Below are 17,447 nucleotides of genomic sequence, written 5' to 3'. Positions count from 1 at the left end.
AGAGTCCCCTTCTATGTTTTTTCCCCGTTAAAACAACATTGAATTTTTTGTTTTTTAATATATAATGTATTATTTGTTTCAGAGGTACAGGTCTGTGATTCAACAGTCTTACACAATTCACAGCGCTCACCTTAGCACATACCCTCCCCAATATCTATCACACAGCCACCCCATCCCTCCCACCCGCCACCACTCCAGCAACCCTCAGTTTGTTTCCTGAGATTGGGAATTCCTCATATCAGTGAGATCATATGATACATATCTTTCTCTGATTGACTTATTTCGCTCAGCATAAGACCCTCCAGTTCTATCCACATCATTGCAAATGGCAAGATTTCATTCCTTTTGATGGCTGCAAAATATTCCATTGTATATATATACCACCTCTTCTTTATCCATTCATCTGTTGATGGACATCTTGGCTCTTTCCATAGTTTAGCTACTGTGGACATTGCTGCTATAAACATCGGGGTGCACGTACCCCTTCCGATCCCTACATTTCTATCCTTGGGGTAAATACCCAGTAGTGTGATTGCTGGGTCCTATGGTAGCTCTATTTTCAACGTTTTGAGGAACCTCCATATTGTTTTCCAGAGTGCCTGTACCAGCTTGCATTCCCACCAAAACTGTAGGAGGCTTCCCCTTTCTCTGCATCCCCACCAACATCTGTCATTCCCTGACTTGTTAATTTTAGCCATTCTGACTGGTGTGAGGTGGTATCTCATTGAGGTTTTGATTGGGATTTCCCTGATGCCGAGTGACGTTGAGCACTTTTTCATGTGTCTGTTGGCCATTTGGATGTCTTCTTTGGAAAAATGTCTTCTGCCCATTTCTTGATTGGATTCTTTGTTCTTTGGGTATTGAGGTTGATGAGTTCTTTATAGATTTTGGATACTAGCCCTTTATCTGATATGTCATTTGCAAATATCTTCTCCCATTCTGTCAGTTGTCTTTTGGTTTTGGTGACTGTTTCTTTTGCTGTGCTAAAGCTTTTTATCTTGACGAAGTCCCAATAGTTCATTTTTGCCCTTGCTTCCCTTGCCTTTGGCGATATTTCAGGAAGAAGCTGCTGCGGCTGAGGTCGAAGAGGTGGCTGCCTGTGTTCTCCTCTAGGATTTTGATGGACTCCTGTCTCACATTGAGGTCTTTCAACCATTTTGAGTCTATTGTGTGTGTGGTGTAAGGAAATGGTCCAGTTTCATTCTCCTGCATGTGGCTGTACAATTTTCCGAACACCATTTGTTGAAGAGACCGTCTTTTTCCCATTGGACATTCTTTCCTGCTTTGTCGAAGATTAGTTGACCATAGAGTTGATGGTCCATTTCTGGGCTCTCTATTCTGTTCCATTGATCTATGTGTCTGTTTTTGTGCCAGTACCATATTGTCTTGATGATTACAGCTTTGTAATAGAGCTTGAAGTCCGGAATTGTGATGCCACCAGCTTTGCTTTTCTTTTTCAACATTCCTCTGGCTATTCAGGGTCTTTTCTGGTTCCATACAAATTTTAGGATTATTTGCTCTATTTCTTTGAAAAAAGTGAATGGTATTATGATAGAGATTGCATTGAATGTGTAGATTGCTCTAGGTAGCATTGACATCTTCACAATATTTGTTCTTCCAATCCATGAGCATGGAACGTTTTTCCATTTCTTTGTGTCTTCCTCCATTTCTTTCATGAGTATTTTATAGTTTTCTGAGTACAGATTCTTTGCCTCTGGTTAGATTTATTCCTAGGTATCTTATGGTTTTGGGTGCAGTTATAAATGGGATCAACTCCTTAATTTCTCTTTCTTCTGTCTTGTTGTTGGTGTATAGGAATGCCACTGATTTCTGTGCATTGATTTTCTATCCTGCCACTTTACTGAATTCCTGTATGAGTTCTAGCAGTTTTGGGGTGGAGTCTTTTGGGTTTTCCACATAAAGTATCATATCATCTGCAAAGAGTGAGAGTTTGACTTCTTCTTTGCCGATTTGGATGCCTTTTATTTCTTTTTGTTTTCTGATTGCTGTGGCTGGGACTTCTAGTACTATGTTAATAGCAGTGGTGATAGTGGACATCCCTGCTGTGTTCCTGACCTTAGGGGGAAAGCTCTCAGTTTTTCCCCATTGAGAATGATATTTGCTGTGGGTTTTTCATAAATGGCTTCTATGATATTGAGGTTTGTATGCTCTATGCCTATACTCTAAAGAGTTTTGATCAAGAAAGGATGCTGTACTTTGTCAAATGCTTTTTCTGCATCTATTGAGAGGATCATATGGTTCTTGTTCTTTCTTTTATTAATGTATTGTATCACATTGATTGATTTGCGGATGTTGAACCAACCTTGCAGCCCAGGGATAAACCCCACTAGGTTGTGGTGAATAATCCTCTTAATGTACTCTTGGATCCTAATGGCTAGTATTTTGGTGAGAATTTTTGCATCCATGTTCATCAAGGATATTGGTCTGTAATTCTCCTTTTTGATGGGGTCTTTGTCTGAGTTTAGGATTAAGGTAATGCTGGCCTCATAAAACGAGTTTGGAAGTTTTCCTTCCATTTCTATTTTTTGGAACAGTTTCAGAAGAATAGGTATTAACTCTTCTTGAAATGTTTGGTAGAATTCCCCTGGGAAGCCATCTGGCCCTGGGCTTTTGTTTCGTGGGAGATTTTTGATGACTGCTTCAATTTCCTTAGTGGTTATAGGTCTGTTCAGGTTTTCTATTTCTTCCTGGTTCAGTTTTGGTAGTTGATACATCTCTAGGAATGCATCCATTTCTTCCAGGTTATCTAATTTGCTGGCATATAGTTGCTCATAATATGTTCTTATAATTCTTGTATTTCTTTGGTGTTGGTTGTGATCTCTCCTCTTTCATTCATGATTTTGTTGATTTGGGTCCTTTCTCTTCTCTTTTTGATAAGTCTGGCCAGGGGTTTATCAATCTTGTTAATTCTTTCAAAGAACCAGCTCCTAGTTTCGTTGATCTGTTCTACTGTTCTTTTGGTTTCTATTTCATTGATTTCTGCTCTGATCTTTATGATTTCTCTTCTCCTGCTGGGTTTAGGCTTGATTTGCTGTTCTTTCTCCAGCTCCTTTAGGTGGAGGGTTAGGTTGTGTACTTGAGACCTTTCTGGTTTCTTGAGAAAGGCTTGTACTGCTATATACTTTCCTCTTAGGACTGCCTTTGCTGCATCCCAAAGATTTTGAATGGTTGTGTTTTCATTTGCATTGGGTTCCATGAATTTTTTAAATTCTTCTTTAATTTCCTGGTTGACCCATTCATTCTTTAGTGGGATGCTCTTTAGCCTCCATGCATTTGAGTTCTTTCCAACTTTCCTCTTGTGATTGAGTTCTAGTTTCAAAGCATTATGGTCTGAAAATATGCAGGGAATGTTCCCAATCTTTTGGTACCAGGTGATACCTGATTTGTGACCTAGGATTTGATCTGTTCTGGAGAATGTTCCATGGGCACTAGAGAAGAATGTGTATTCTGTTGCTTTGGGATGGAATGTTCTGAATATATATGTGAAGTCCATTTGGTCCTGTGTGTCATTTAAAGTCTTTATTTCCTTGTTGATCTTTTGCTTAGATGATCAGTCCATTTCAGTGAGGGGGGTGTTAAAGTCCCCTACTATTATTGTATTGTTGTCAATGTGTTTCCTTGCTTTTGTTATTAATTGGCTGCTCCCATGTTAGGGGCATAGATATTTACAATTGTTCAATCTTCTCGTTGGATAGACCCTTTAAGTATGATATAGTGTCCTTCCTCATCTCTTTGGTTTAAAATCTAATTTGTCTGATATAAGGATTGCCACTGCAGCTTTCTTTTGGTGTCCATTAGCATGGTAAATGGTTTTCCACCCCCTCACTTTCAATCTGGAGGTGTCTTTGGGTCTAAAATGAGTCTCTTGCAGACAACATATCGATGGGTCTTATTTTTTTATCCAATCTGATACCCTGTGTCTTTCAGTTGGGGCATTTAGCCCATTTACATTCAGGGTAACTATTGAAAGATAGGAATTTAGTGCCATTATATTGCCTATAAGGTGACTGTTACTGTATATTGTCTGTGTTCCTTTCTGGTCTATGTTACTTTTAGGCTCTCTCTTTGCTTAGAGGACCCCTTTCAATATTTCTTGTAGGGCTGGTTTCGTGTTTGCGAATTCCCTTAGTTTTTGTTTTTTTCCTGGAAGCTTTTTATCTCTCCTTCTATTTTGAATGACAGCCTAGCTGGATATAGTATTCTTGGCTGCATATTTTTCTCATTTAGTGCTCTGAATATATCCTGCCAGTCCTTTCTGGCCTGCCAGGTCTCTGTGGATAGGTCTGTTGCCAATCTAATGTTTCTACCCTTGTAGGTTACATATCTGTTCTCCTGAGCTGCTTTCAGGATTTTCTCTTTGTCTATGAGACTCGTAAGTTTTACTATTAGATGTTGGAGTGTTGACCTACTTTTATTGATTTTGTGGTGGATTCTCAGTGCCTCCTGGATTTTGATGCCTGTTTCCTTCCCCAAATTAGGGAAGTTCTCTGCTATAATTTGCTCCAATATACCTTCTGCCCCCCTCTCTCTTTCTTCTTCTTCTGGGATCCTAATTATTCTAATGTTGTTTCATCTTATGGTATCGCTTATCTCTCAAATTCTGTCCTTGTGATGCAGTAGTTGTTTATCTCCTTTCTCAGCTTCTTTATTTTTCCATCATTTGGTCTTCTATATCACTAATTATCTCTTCTGCCTCATTTATCCTAGCAGTTAGAGCCTCCATTTTTGATTGCACCTCATTAATAGTCTTTTTGATTTCAACTTGGTTAGATTTTAGTTCTTTTATTTCTCCAGAAAGAAAATAAAAGAGGGGCGCCTGGGTGGCTCAGTTGTTCAGCATCTGCCTTCGGCTCAGGTCATGATTCCAGGGTCCTGGGATCAAGCCCCGCATCAGGCTCCCTGCTCGGCGGGAAGCCTGCTTCTCCCTCTCCCACTCCCCCTGCTTGTGTTCCCTCTCTAGCTGTCTCTCTGTCTGTCAAATAAATAAATAAAATCTTTAAAAAAAAATAAAAGAAAAGAAATTTCTCTTTTATTTCTCTAATATCATCCATGCTTTTTTCAAGCCCAGCTAATATCTTTAAAATCATCATTCTGAACTCTAGTTCTGACATCTTACTAATGTCTATATTGATTAGGTCCCTGTCAGTCGGAACTGTCTCTTGTTCTTTTTTTTTTTTTTTTGAGGTGTTTTTTTCTGTCTTGTCATTTTGTCCAGAGGAGAATAGATGAATGAGAGAACAAAATGCTAACAGGGTAACAATGACCCCAGAAAAATATACACTAAACAAATCAGGAGAGACCTGAAACCAAGGGAAAAGAAAGAGAAAGAAAGAAAAAAAAGAAAAAAAAAGAGAAAAAGATAAAAAAAAAACAGAATATGATCAAATATGATCAGGCTGGTGCATAGATCAGTGCCACACTCTAGATTTTGGGTGTATTTTGGTCTGTTAGAAGAAAGTGCCTCCCAAAATTTTAAAGAAAGAAAAACTTACATACGTACAAAAATAAGGGTAAATACAATGAAGGGATGGAACATGACTATAAAGATGAAAATTATAAAAGATTTTATAAAAGGAAATGATAAGATAAGAAGTTGGTTGAAAAAAGAAAGAAGAGGAATTAAAAAAAAGGGGAGAGAATGTGATCAGGGAGGAGACTAGAACAAAACCATATACTAGAGATTTAGGGTATATTTTAGTCTGTTAGCAGAAACTGTATCCCAAAATTTTAAAGAAAGAACAACTTACATATATACCAAAAATAAGGTTAACTACTATGAAGGGATAGAATATGACTTTGAAAATGAAAAATAAAAAAGATTTTTTTAAAAAAGGGATTGATAAAAAAATTAAAATAAATAAATAAATAAAAAAGGGATTGATAAGATGTTGGTTGAAAAAGGGAAAAAGAAAAAATTTAAAAAAAAATGGTTAAAAATATTAACTTTGAAAGACTAAAGAATCATCGTAAAAAAGCCATGGATTCTTTGTGCATTATTCCCCTAGCGCTGGAGTTCTGCCATTCTTATTAATCGGTAAACTTGGTCTTGGCTGGCTGTTCTTGCTGATCTCCTGGGGGAGGGGTCTGTTGCCCTGGTTCCCAAAGGTCTTTGTCAGAGGCGGAATTGCCCCGCCCTTGCCGGTCAGGGCTAAGTAATCTGCTTGGGTTTGCTCTTGGGAGCTTTTGTTCCCTGCAAGCTTTCCATACAGCTTTGGAGGATGAGAGTGAAAATGGTGGCCTCCCAATCTCCACCCCGGAGGAGCCGAGAACTTGGGTCCCGCTCCTCAGTGCACCTCTAGTGAAAAGCGGTCCATCACTCCTGTCTCCCTGGTCTCTGGCCACACTCCATGCTCACCTGGCCTGTGACCGAGCATTTCTATCTCTGGCACCCGACCCCGTGTGGAGTTTCCCAAACCCAGCAGATCCCTGAGGTGCTCTCCCACGCTGCTCCTTCCGGGGGAGAAAAGGGAGTCTCCCCGGATCTGCCGCTTCTTGGGTCCCTGCTGGAGGAGCAGTGGCCTGACTGTGCCGCGGATCATGGTTTATGACAACCCTGAGCCTAGAGCCCACTCCTCGGCTCCGTCTCTGCAGCCAGCTTCCCCACTCCAATACCTGGGGGCTCTGCCACACTCAGGCACCCCTGGTCTTTCTGTGACCCCAAGGGTCCTGAGACCACACTGTCCCACGAGGGTTCCAGCCCCTGCTTAGCTCCTGGAGCGACCTCCCTCAGCAGAGTCAACTTCTAAAAGTTCCGATTTTGTGCTCCGGGCTCTATCACTTGCCAGAAGCGGATGATGAAGGCCCCTCCCCCGCCGTCTATCTTCCCGAATATCGCCTCAGATTCACTTCTCTGCACGTCCTACCTTCCAGAAGTGGTCGCTTTTCTGTTCAGAGAGTTGCTGCTATTCTTTTCTTTGATCTCCTGTTGAGTTCGTATGTGTTCAGAATGGTTTGATCCCTATCTAGCTGTATTCCTGGGACCAGATGAAATTTAGGTCTCCTACTCCTCTGCCACCTTGCTCCGCCCCCAAGTCCCCTTCTATTTTTGAGAATGAATATGTATTCACCTAAACAGTTTTAACCATCATTTTAAATGTTCAATAAGAGGGGACAACTCTCCTATGCTTTCCATTTGCTCCATTTATTTCCATTTTCCACTTATGTACTCCATTTTGAAATCACAACTATATCTGACTATTTTAAGAGAATATGGTGACAAATGGTGAATGGATTTGAAGGCTACTGATCATTGACTGGGAAACATTAATTATAACTACATTTATTGTAATTCATGACCTACCAAATCTATTTCAAATGTTTTACTATTGTGTTTTCTTCTTTTTCTTTTTTAAGATTTTTTTTGCATGGCATGGAGGGGCAGAGGGAGAGGGAGAAGCAGACTCCCTGCTGAGTGGGGAGCCCCAAGAGGGGCTCAATCCCAGGACACTGGGATCATGACCTGAGCTGAAAACAGAGGCTTAACTGACTGAGCCACCCAGGCACCCCCTACTATTGTGTTTTCTGAATGCTAGTAGTACCATCAGGTTAGGTGCCTAAACGCCTACATTTTATGAATCTTTAACAATTTACCAAGTATAGAAATGATGACAATTAAATTTATCTATTCATTGATTTAAGATTTTGTTTATCTGAGAGAGAGAGAGCATGAGCAGTGGGAGGGGCAGAGGGAGAGGGAGAAGCAGACTCCCTGCTGAGCAGAGAGCCCAATGCAGGGCTTGATCCCAGGACCATGGGATCATGACCTGAGCAAAAGGCATATGCTTAACTGATCGAGCCACCCTAACAATTAAATTTATTTCAATTTCTTCTTACAAATACCGTAATATTCATTTCTTTTCTTTATCACAAATAATCTAGGAAGATGTGGAGCCATTTAGAAACAAAAGAAACATTAGTTATGATAAATCCAAGTGCTGGTGGAATGGTATGTAAGCAAAACACTTCTCATCTATCCTCCTTGTCCTTCCCTAATCTAAAAGAAATTTACTGCTGGCCAGAATCACCTTTCTCAGGTGCAGATCCTATTATACCAAACATTCATTGGTTCTCACATGCATTCTGGATTTATGTCACATAACTCAAAACAACAATCAATATTATGGCTCCAACTTATCTTTCCAGTTGATATTCAAACAAACATATATGAACGCTTCCCTGATATTGTCCACACATGCCTGTGTTCATGTCTTAGCTAATGCTATTAAGAATTCCAGGCATGAGTTTTTCTAACATTTCTCGTAGTTAAAATCCTAGAAATGATTTTAAATCCCATTATAAAAAGACATACCCAGGGAAAACTTTTGGATTTCCTCAACAGTTTACAAATTCTCAGGTTTTTCAATTCCAAGAGGATCTTGTTTCTTTGATGATATGTATTCCATTTAATGATATAGATTTGTGTGATTATATTTTCTATACTTCACACACACACATACCACCTTCCCATTACACATTTCTTAGAAACTTAGAGAATGCCTAACTCAGCTTCAGTAGATCTTCCTTTAATAAAACTTTTGGTGCACTTACAAATTAAATTGTATTGGATCATATTTCTTACTTGTACCTCTACTGGATCCATCTACAAATTCATCTACTGGATTAGATATAACTGGCAGATCATCACTTCTTTTAATTTTAAATAATAGAGAAAAAATAATAATACATGGATTTTAATAGTTCTAGCCCATGCTAGGCTAACTTTAGCCAAATTTCCCACAGATGCCTCTATTGGGATTTGAGTGACCATCTTAATGAATAATGACCTCAAGATCAACCCCCTGAAATTAACCTCCATGTAAAAATGTATAATGAATATAAAGCATCAGAGGAATCTCATTGCAAGAATTTATCATTATTGATGAAAGGAGAAAAGGTGCTGGGAGGAAGGTCCCACAGAAATGCTTTAATTTGTTGATGAGTGCTTGATACAATTTATAATCTCTGAACATTTGGTAAAACCCATTTATTTTGCTGATTAGCCATTTCAGTGAGTATTTAGGGAAAAGAAATTCTCCATTCAATTCTAAAGTTATATTCAAATTCAAGCTTGATTTTTCAAGATGATTCTAAGCTAAACTGTTAAGCCTTGCCCTCTTGCTGTTTGTGATGTCTCACTCCCCCTGTGGGAGGTCCAGATGAGAAGATAACTAATTTACACCTGGGCAGAACAACATAGATAGAGAATGTTATATCCAGGAGAAATTTAGAGGGGGAGTAATCATATTCTCTGAGCTTTGTTTTTGTCATTTCTAAAATGAGGAATTTAAAACATAAAAATCATGAGAAGCATGTATTAAGAAACTTTGAGATCCAAAGCAAAATTTCCAACAAGTAACCTATCTTTGGTGAATTGCAAAACAAACAGATCTTCATCAAAAATAATCCTACAACCTGGACTTCCCCAGGGTCTTACAAGATGTCACATATTTCAATGGCTCTAGCCTGTGCTTGCCAATGAGGGACATCCAGCCCTCTTCCAAATTTCATTCAGTTATTTCTGGAGGTTCTTTAGAATACATCACAGGAGCTCTTAAACTGTCCTTTCCATGGTGTTGATCCTGCCTGGCTCTGGGATCTCTTGTTAAGGTCTTCTCCATTGGAACCTCTTAAGGGCACCTCTCACTCCCATGGCATTCATTGTCCACCAGCACCAGGACTGTGCTATATCAGCCTGAAGGGTGCTGTCTCCCAAGCTCATAAATCCAAAATTATTTGAAGTGCTACCTGGACTCCTCAAAGCACTGCAGTGATACTCTATGCCAAAAGAAGTATAAAGCATCTCCTCTTCTACACTCTGTCAACATGTCTCATTAAGAATAAAGCAGTACTATTTATCAGCAGTAGCAGAATAACCAACAAGTGATAAATTAAATAATGTTGATATTTAATATATTCAGTAGCAGGAAGTCTGGCTCCTCCCATTCTTTAACTCTTCTTTAGCCAGTAAGCAGTGTTTCCTCTTTTGGTCACAAAATAGCTGCAGGAGCACAAAGCTTCATATTATAACATAATGTCTATTAGGAATAATCACAAACAATATTAAAGTGAGCAAAAAAGAGTACTGAATGTCCTATTCCTGCACTCTTCTTAATTATACTCTTAATACATCTCAGGGAGAAAGAAAGAATGACAGGGCTAGTCATTCCTCAGACACATTTCTCTTTTTATGAAGTAAATGTTGACTGCAATTACCTCAAAATGTTATCCCTAACTTTAAGAGAGAGTGCAAAAGTATCTAGTATTTTCAAATTCTATGGTTGGAAGCTAGCAAGCAAAATGGCAGATGAGTGTGGCTTGTGCTTGCTCAGCTCACTTAGTTTCTTAGCAGAGCTCATTGAGTGTCTGCCTGGGACCTTTTTCCAGAAGTCACAGACCATGTCTTTGGAGCTTAATATCTTAGGAAAAATGTCTTAGAACTCATGCTTTTCTATAAATACTCTTCCCTCTTAGATATGTGTGCATTCCCCTGATCTTCTTCCTGAACCTCACCCTATAAATAGGCTCCTGGTAAATTAGCCACCTTAATTTATCATGAGTATCTGGTCTTGCCTGAAAAGTGGTAATGAATACAAGTTGAACTCAAGGTTGGAGTCCTGATACCCCAGTAAGAAGAGAGCAACATCTTCTACCTGGACGCAACTTGATTATTTGTCAAGAATATTAGCTTAAGAGGAATAACCTGGAATTTGTGTCCAATTCTAATAGATTAGCAATGACTAGCATGAAAAGAAAAATGCTGGGCGGGGGGTGGGGGGGGACTAAAACACCTGGTTTTTAGTGGCAAATTTGCTTGACTAGAATTTAACCTCTATGGGTCTCAGATTGCTCATCTGTAAAATAAGTATCGAATTACATAAAAACCATGAACTTAAAGCTCAACATGACATAATTCTCTAGAAAATTAATTCATCCCTGGACCATACATCCTTTAAAACAGAGTGGAATAAGGATCACCATTGAGCTAAACAAGAGATGTGGAGAAGCTGCCAAACATAAGGTTATTATATTTTTCTTGGCAAATGTTCCACAATCTACCCAAACTAAAATTATGATATATCAAGGCATAATAGAGAGAACACTGAGCAAGGTCTTTGCCACTAACTAGATATATAACATTAGTAAGTTACTTGTCTTATCTGAGCCTCCAGTCCAGAGGGGTTAGACTTAATGCCTAAGGTTTCTGCTAGCTCTAAAATATTATAATATAGGATGTACTTCTTTATTACTCTCATGCCTCCCCTCGACTCTCAACAAGGACTTAATGTTCAAAATAACTCTTTTCTCCATTGCAATTTAAAGAGGTAAACAAAGTTTGTGACAATAAAATGAAAGCAAAGAAGACCAAAAAACACAAAATTCAAGGTACTATATTTGCTTTTATCAAAAAAGTGTCTTCTCAAAGATATAATTGATCACAACACTCTACATTACCAGGTCACTGTTTCTTACGGATCACCTCAAGCAGTTACCAAATGATTTTTTAAAATAAATGAAATAAAATGTTAATATTTTGGAGCTAAAATTGTATATGATATTTTTGTACATAAAAAATACACATTAAACAAAGAAATAGATGTAACTGTAATGTTGATAGAATAAAGCCAAACCTCAAAGAAGACATGTATGCTTTCATTTACATAATGTTCCAAACCAGACAAAAGTAATTTCTGATACTAGAAGTCAGAAGAGTGGTAACTGATGGGGCGTAAGAGCAGAGGTATTTGTGATGCTGGAGATTTTCTACTTTTTTGATCAGGATGCTGGTTATACAATTATCCTCATTTCCTGGAAATAACATAAAGCTGTGCACCCGGGATTTTGTGGGTGTTTATTATACTTCAATAAAAAATATATATGGCTAGGGATTTAGGTAGCTTTATTTAAGATTCACAGAATGAACAAGAGTATTCATTTTTATCATTTTAATCATTTAATCATAAATTGCTTGATCATCATTTATCATTAACCCAGAGGGGATAGATGATTAATTCACCAATAATTTTTTCTTCAAAAATACAGGGATATAATTGTAACTCTTTTGATGGAAAGACTAGTCAAGTGTGAAACTGTGCTTTGACAAATGACAAGAAATCACGGAAGTCTGTATCTGAGGACAGAAAATCACCATCTACGTCACTATAGGCATTGGCCACTAAATCGTATCCTGGGGCCAATCAAATACACACTGTGAAACATGCAAAGAGTAAATCTCATCTTTCTTTTCTAATAAAAGTTATTTCCGGGGGCCTGGGTGGCTCAGCCGTTAAGCGTCTGCCTCCGGCTCAGGTCATGATCCCAGCGTCCTGGGATCGAGCCCCGCATCAGGCTCCCTGCTCAGCGGAAAGCCTGCTTCTGCCTCTCCCACTCCCCCTGCTTGTGTTCCCTCTCTGGCTGTGTCTCTCTCAGTGTCAAATAAATAAATAAAATCTTAAAAAAAATTTTAAAAAAGTTATTTCCTATGAAACAGATGCTCAAAATATATTTTGTAAGCAATAATAAAAAAATACTGGGATAAATTACATGAAGTATTTAAAGCAGTTGTCTGAGTGATGGGATTGTGGGTGGTTTTCATTTTGTTCTTTATAATTTTCTACATTTTCCAACTTTCCCATCTTGAACATGTATTAATTCTATACTAGTAAAAAATGTTATGCCAAAGAAAATAAATGAACAAAGAATAATGGTAAGAGGAGAGGTTTTCTTTTATTAGAAAGTCTCTACATATGATGGACCAATGGTAGGTAGTTATAATGTAGGAAAGATGTTAGGGTTCAAAGCCAAGAGCCAAGAAAGAATTCTTGAGACATCTTTGGTGCAAAAAGGTGGTTTTATTAAGGGACAGGATCCACGGGCAGAAAGAGCTGGGCGATTATATATTCAAGTTGATAGGGAGGAGGTTAGGGATAGCGTAAGTCTCTAAGGAATTTGGAAGCAAGGTTTTCAGGATCTTGAGGGGGCTGGCTATTGTTGGGGAAAAGTCATTTATTACTGTCTAATAAAACCTGAGTCAATGAGACCCTTCAGATGTATATCAGTGGGTCATATGCTTGGGAGGTGATGGTTAACATGTATCCTGGGGATAGAGATAAAGGAAGTTTCCAAAGAAATTTTATGTTAAAGTAGACTTACAGGATTCTGGGGGTCAGCTAAGATTGCCTTTTTCCCTTAGCAAAGTATCAATATGGAGGTAGCTGAGTTCCTAGAGGAATGGCACTGTGCCAGTTTCAAGGACTTGTCAGTGGGCTGTAAGTAGTAAGGAAATTTAATTTTTCTTTTGCCTTTGTTTCCCACATCAGCTACTGAGACCAATTTATTTTTCAAGGTGAAAATTACATACTGTTGATGTTGTCTTTTCTATTTGTAGTTCTGGAATATTAACAGAAAATTTGGCACCAAAATGTAAGTGACACGATGTCATTTTTGGTGCTCACTATTTTTGTTCAACCTCAGAGAGTCACACAAAGAACCTTTGAGGATTCATAGAAACTATTTACCAATCTGATGCACTAGTGAAGAATCCACATCCTTGGTCTAGTTGGAACAACTCACTCATTCCGACGGCACCTAATAATCCTTTCCTTCTCTGTGTCGTGCTGGCTTGGTAGAGAATTGGGGAGGCTTTATTCTCATGTCAGTTTAGAGGAGTCTCAAATGTTAATAACATATAGAATTAAATTGAGCCACCTGTGGTTGGTGTTTACCATTTTACCAAGTGGACTATTCAAATATTTAACAGAGATGGAACATATAAATTATTTATGAAAAATTATGGATTATTAGTGTTACCCTTTTGCATTCCTCTCCCTTCCTCCAACTTTTCTCCTTTCTTCCATTCCTTCCCTCTGCTACCCCCCACCCCAGCTCCTCCCACCCATCAAGGTCTGTATGTTACTTGTAGATTACAAGTTTGTGATATATCAGCCCCTTGGTCAACATGAACAAGAGTCAAGAGTAGTAGCTAATGTTATTCCCCAGGAAAGTTTGTGCTGGAAACAAACCACAAGTAAAAGTACTAATTCAAATAATTATGGCCATTATGATTATAATGTCACAGCATGGTCTTGCAGTGTTCTAAGTATCCAGAGCTGTCACATTTGCAAATAGCATAATTACACATATTAAGATTCAGAATTCTTTTACTCACTATGGAAAATAGGCCATTTCTTTATACTCTGCAAATAAGCACATCCATACACATCCAGAATATTATGGTATCAAAGAAGCCTGACAAATATACAAAGTGAAAGAATGTAGGCAAGAAAAGAAGAGTGAAATTTTTATTAAAAAAAATAATAATTCACTTGAGATCTCAAGAAAGTATCCATCTGTGTACAGACTGGGTTACTTTTCTTATGTCAAGAAAATTATAGTAGTGAAAAGGACATTAATTATGATAATGCAAGTAGGCACTCTTCTGATTATTTGCAAATACCAAGGTCTTTAACTCCCTTAAGAGCCTTATGCATTAGCTACTATTGTTTCTCTGGTACTGTAGGTGAAAATACTGAAGTACACAGAGATTCAGTAATTTGCCCAAGGTCACACATAGTTAGTGGAAGAGCTGAGATTCAAATTCAGGCAGTCTGGCTCCCAAGCCTGTGTTCTTAGCTATCAGTCAACAAGTCATACATTAGCAATCTGTATGTATGTGAACCCATTCAAACTCTGAAGTAAGTAAGAGTCCTTACCGACATATTCAAAGAAATGTATTCATCACTGTTCCTCTACTGTTTCAATCTTGGAAGGTTTCCCTGTTTATGTTTATGACACCCAAATAGCTCATACAGACAGGGTTGACATTATATAACTATGAGGTAGATGTCGATGTGCCAATAGTAACATTTTCTTCACAAATGAAAGTTCACAAAGTACCTTTTAGGTTAGGAAGCAAGGAGTATCTGAAGAGCTCCAGTTTTAAGCTGTGAGTGAATGAAGAATTCGAGTTGCTCTGAGCCATGTCTCTTGGTGGTTGTTCACTAACAGTTTGAGCAGCAATAGTTCAAATTAAACCTTCTTTCCTGATTGGTGTTAGATGTTTGAGTTTACCTGTTCTGGTCTTTCTTGACAACTGGTTATTTAAAACATGAACATGGAACTGCTTTAGGAAAAATAAAAGTGATACCATGAAAATACTCTAGAACCAGTGCTTCTTCAATTTAAATGTGCCTGTGAATCTTCTAGTGGTCTTGTTAACACGCAGAGATTCTGATTTAGTAGGTATGGCAGATTGCAGATATAATCACAATTCTCCATTTCTCCTTGGGTCTGTGTGCTTTGTAATGTGACTTTGAAGCCCCTCCCAGCAAAGGATAGACTCTATTTTCCTTCTACTTGAATCTAGATTGGCCTGTGACTTGCTTTCACTGATAGAGTGTGGGAGAAGTTATATTATGCCAGTTCCATGCCTGGGCCATTTCCTTTCTTGGACCCTTACCACTAGCCTGGAACAAACCCAAGCTGGCCAACTGGAAAATAAGAGACCACATGGAAGGAAACCCAGGTACCCCAGATGAGAGCCAACCAACATTTAGTGGCAGAGGTATCTGGCTCACCTCTAGCTTACTGTAATAGATGCATGAGGGAACCCAGCCAAAACCAGAAGAATCTCCCAGCCAACATATATACTCATGAACAATTATAGATGATTGCTGTTTTAAGGCACTGGGTCTTGTGGTAGTTTGTTATACAGTGATAGTAAACTGATGGAACAGGTCCACGATGGAGCCTGATAAGCCACACTTCTAACAAAATCCCTGGTGACACTGATGCTGCTGATGATTTGTGGACCCCATTGAGCAGCAGGGATTTGGGATGGAGCAGAAAGTTATATGTGCCAAATCTGGCCTCTAGTCTAGGCTAAGAATGTTCTTTACAACCTAAAAGGATTGTGGAGAAGAAGAAGGAGAAGGACATGGAGGGGGAAAGAGGAGGAAGAGGAGGAGGGAGAAGAAGGAACAAGAAGGGAAGAGGAAGTGATAGAGTATGTGACCTCAAGGCCTAAAATATTTACTCTCTGGCACTATAGAGAAAAAGTTCACCCAACTGTGTCCTAGGATATACTAAGAATCCTCTACAAGGTAAGATATGAATTGACTTTTTAATCTTTAGATGAACTCTGGTTTGGACATGCAAATTTTATGTCCTAACTTCTAAATACAATAGATGTTCAATACCTATCTGAAGTGTTGATGGATAAAAGAATGAATGGATGCAGCAGTTTTCCTGGACACTGACATTCTGGGCAGCCATCCTTATCACCACCCTCCCATAATAATGATAGAAAAGTGGAGCAAATATCTACCTGGAACAATGGGTGACACAGGTTCTCCTTCAATAATGCCTCCATGCTAACGCTCCAATCTCCCTTTATGTCCTGCATGATAGGCATCGGACAGAATAGATCCCTAGGTCTTTGCTAAAGTGGACCTCCTAATAGATTTTAACATGTCCTTGAAAGTCTCTGGTAATCCCACTCTCACATTAAAAATTGTGGCTAAGCTGTTAGAGTGCCAGCAGAGGTGATGTCCGGGTCTAAACTCAAGGCAGAAGTGAGGTGAGGGAGAGGGAGAGAATTCCAGTTCCACCTAGAGAAAGTGGTGAAGAGAATGAGGTGGTGCTGGTGAATTTCATATTTTATTGAAATATATATAAATATGTATGTGTGTACACACAGACACTGGCAGTGCAGGACAGTTTTGTAGAAATCATACCATACCTCACTCTACTCGAGGTATGCAAGCCTAAATTTGGTATTGGTAACAGCCTTAAGTTCTCTGTCATTTCAATTTCCTCTGCATAATCATATCAGATAGAAACCATACAATTACATGGATGTGTTAGGTCTGGGAGCCTATAACTCTGACTTGACATTTAGAGAATATTCTCATAAAAACTAAGGGACTAAAATTATGACCGTGGAAGGAGGGAAGGATGGGTTTTGGAGAAGGAGCTCTTTCTCCTAGAAGAGTTTCTGACCCAGAATATATTCAATCAATGCCCAGGACTCTCACTGCATGACTGTTCCACTTTCTCAGCTGCCTTCTCTTAAGCCTGACACCATTTGGCTACGTTGGATTCTGCCTAAGCCTTGAGAAGTCACATTTTTTTAAAAGATTTTATTCACTTATTTATTTGAGGGTGGTAGGGAAAGGAGCAGAGGGAGAGGGACAAGCAGGCTCCACCCTGAGTGTGGAGCCTGACTGGGGGCTCCATCGCCGGACCCTGAGATCATGACTGGAGCCGAAATTGAGTCAGACACTTAACCGACTGAGCCAACCAGGCGCCCTGAGAAACTGCATTTTTTAATTGTATTATTGGCCATTTATTTATTTGACCTTGGAGAGTCCCTCATTCCTGGTTTGAATCTTGACTGTTGTGGGTGTCATCAGCCCTGAATGGGAATGTGC

This window comes from Neomonachus schauinslandi, chromosome 2 (assembly GCF_002201575.2).
Source record: "Neomonachus schauinslandi chromosome 2, ASM220157v2, whole genome shotgun sequence".
Classification (NCBI taxonomy): Eukaryota; Metazoa; Chordata; class Mammalia; order Carnivora; family Phocidae; genus Neomonachus; species Neomonachus schauinslandi.
Note: the sequence above shows the minus strand (reverse complement) of the source record.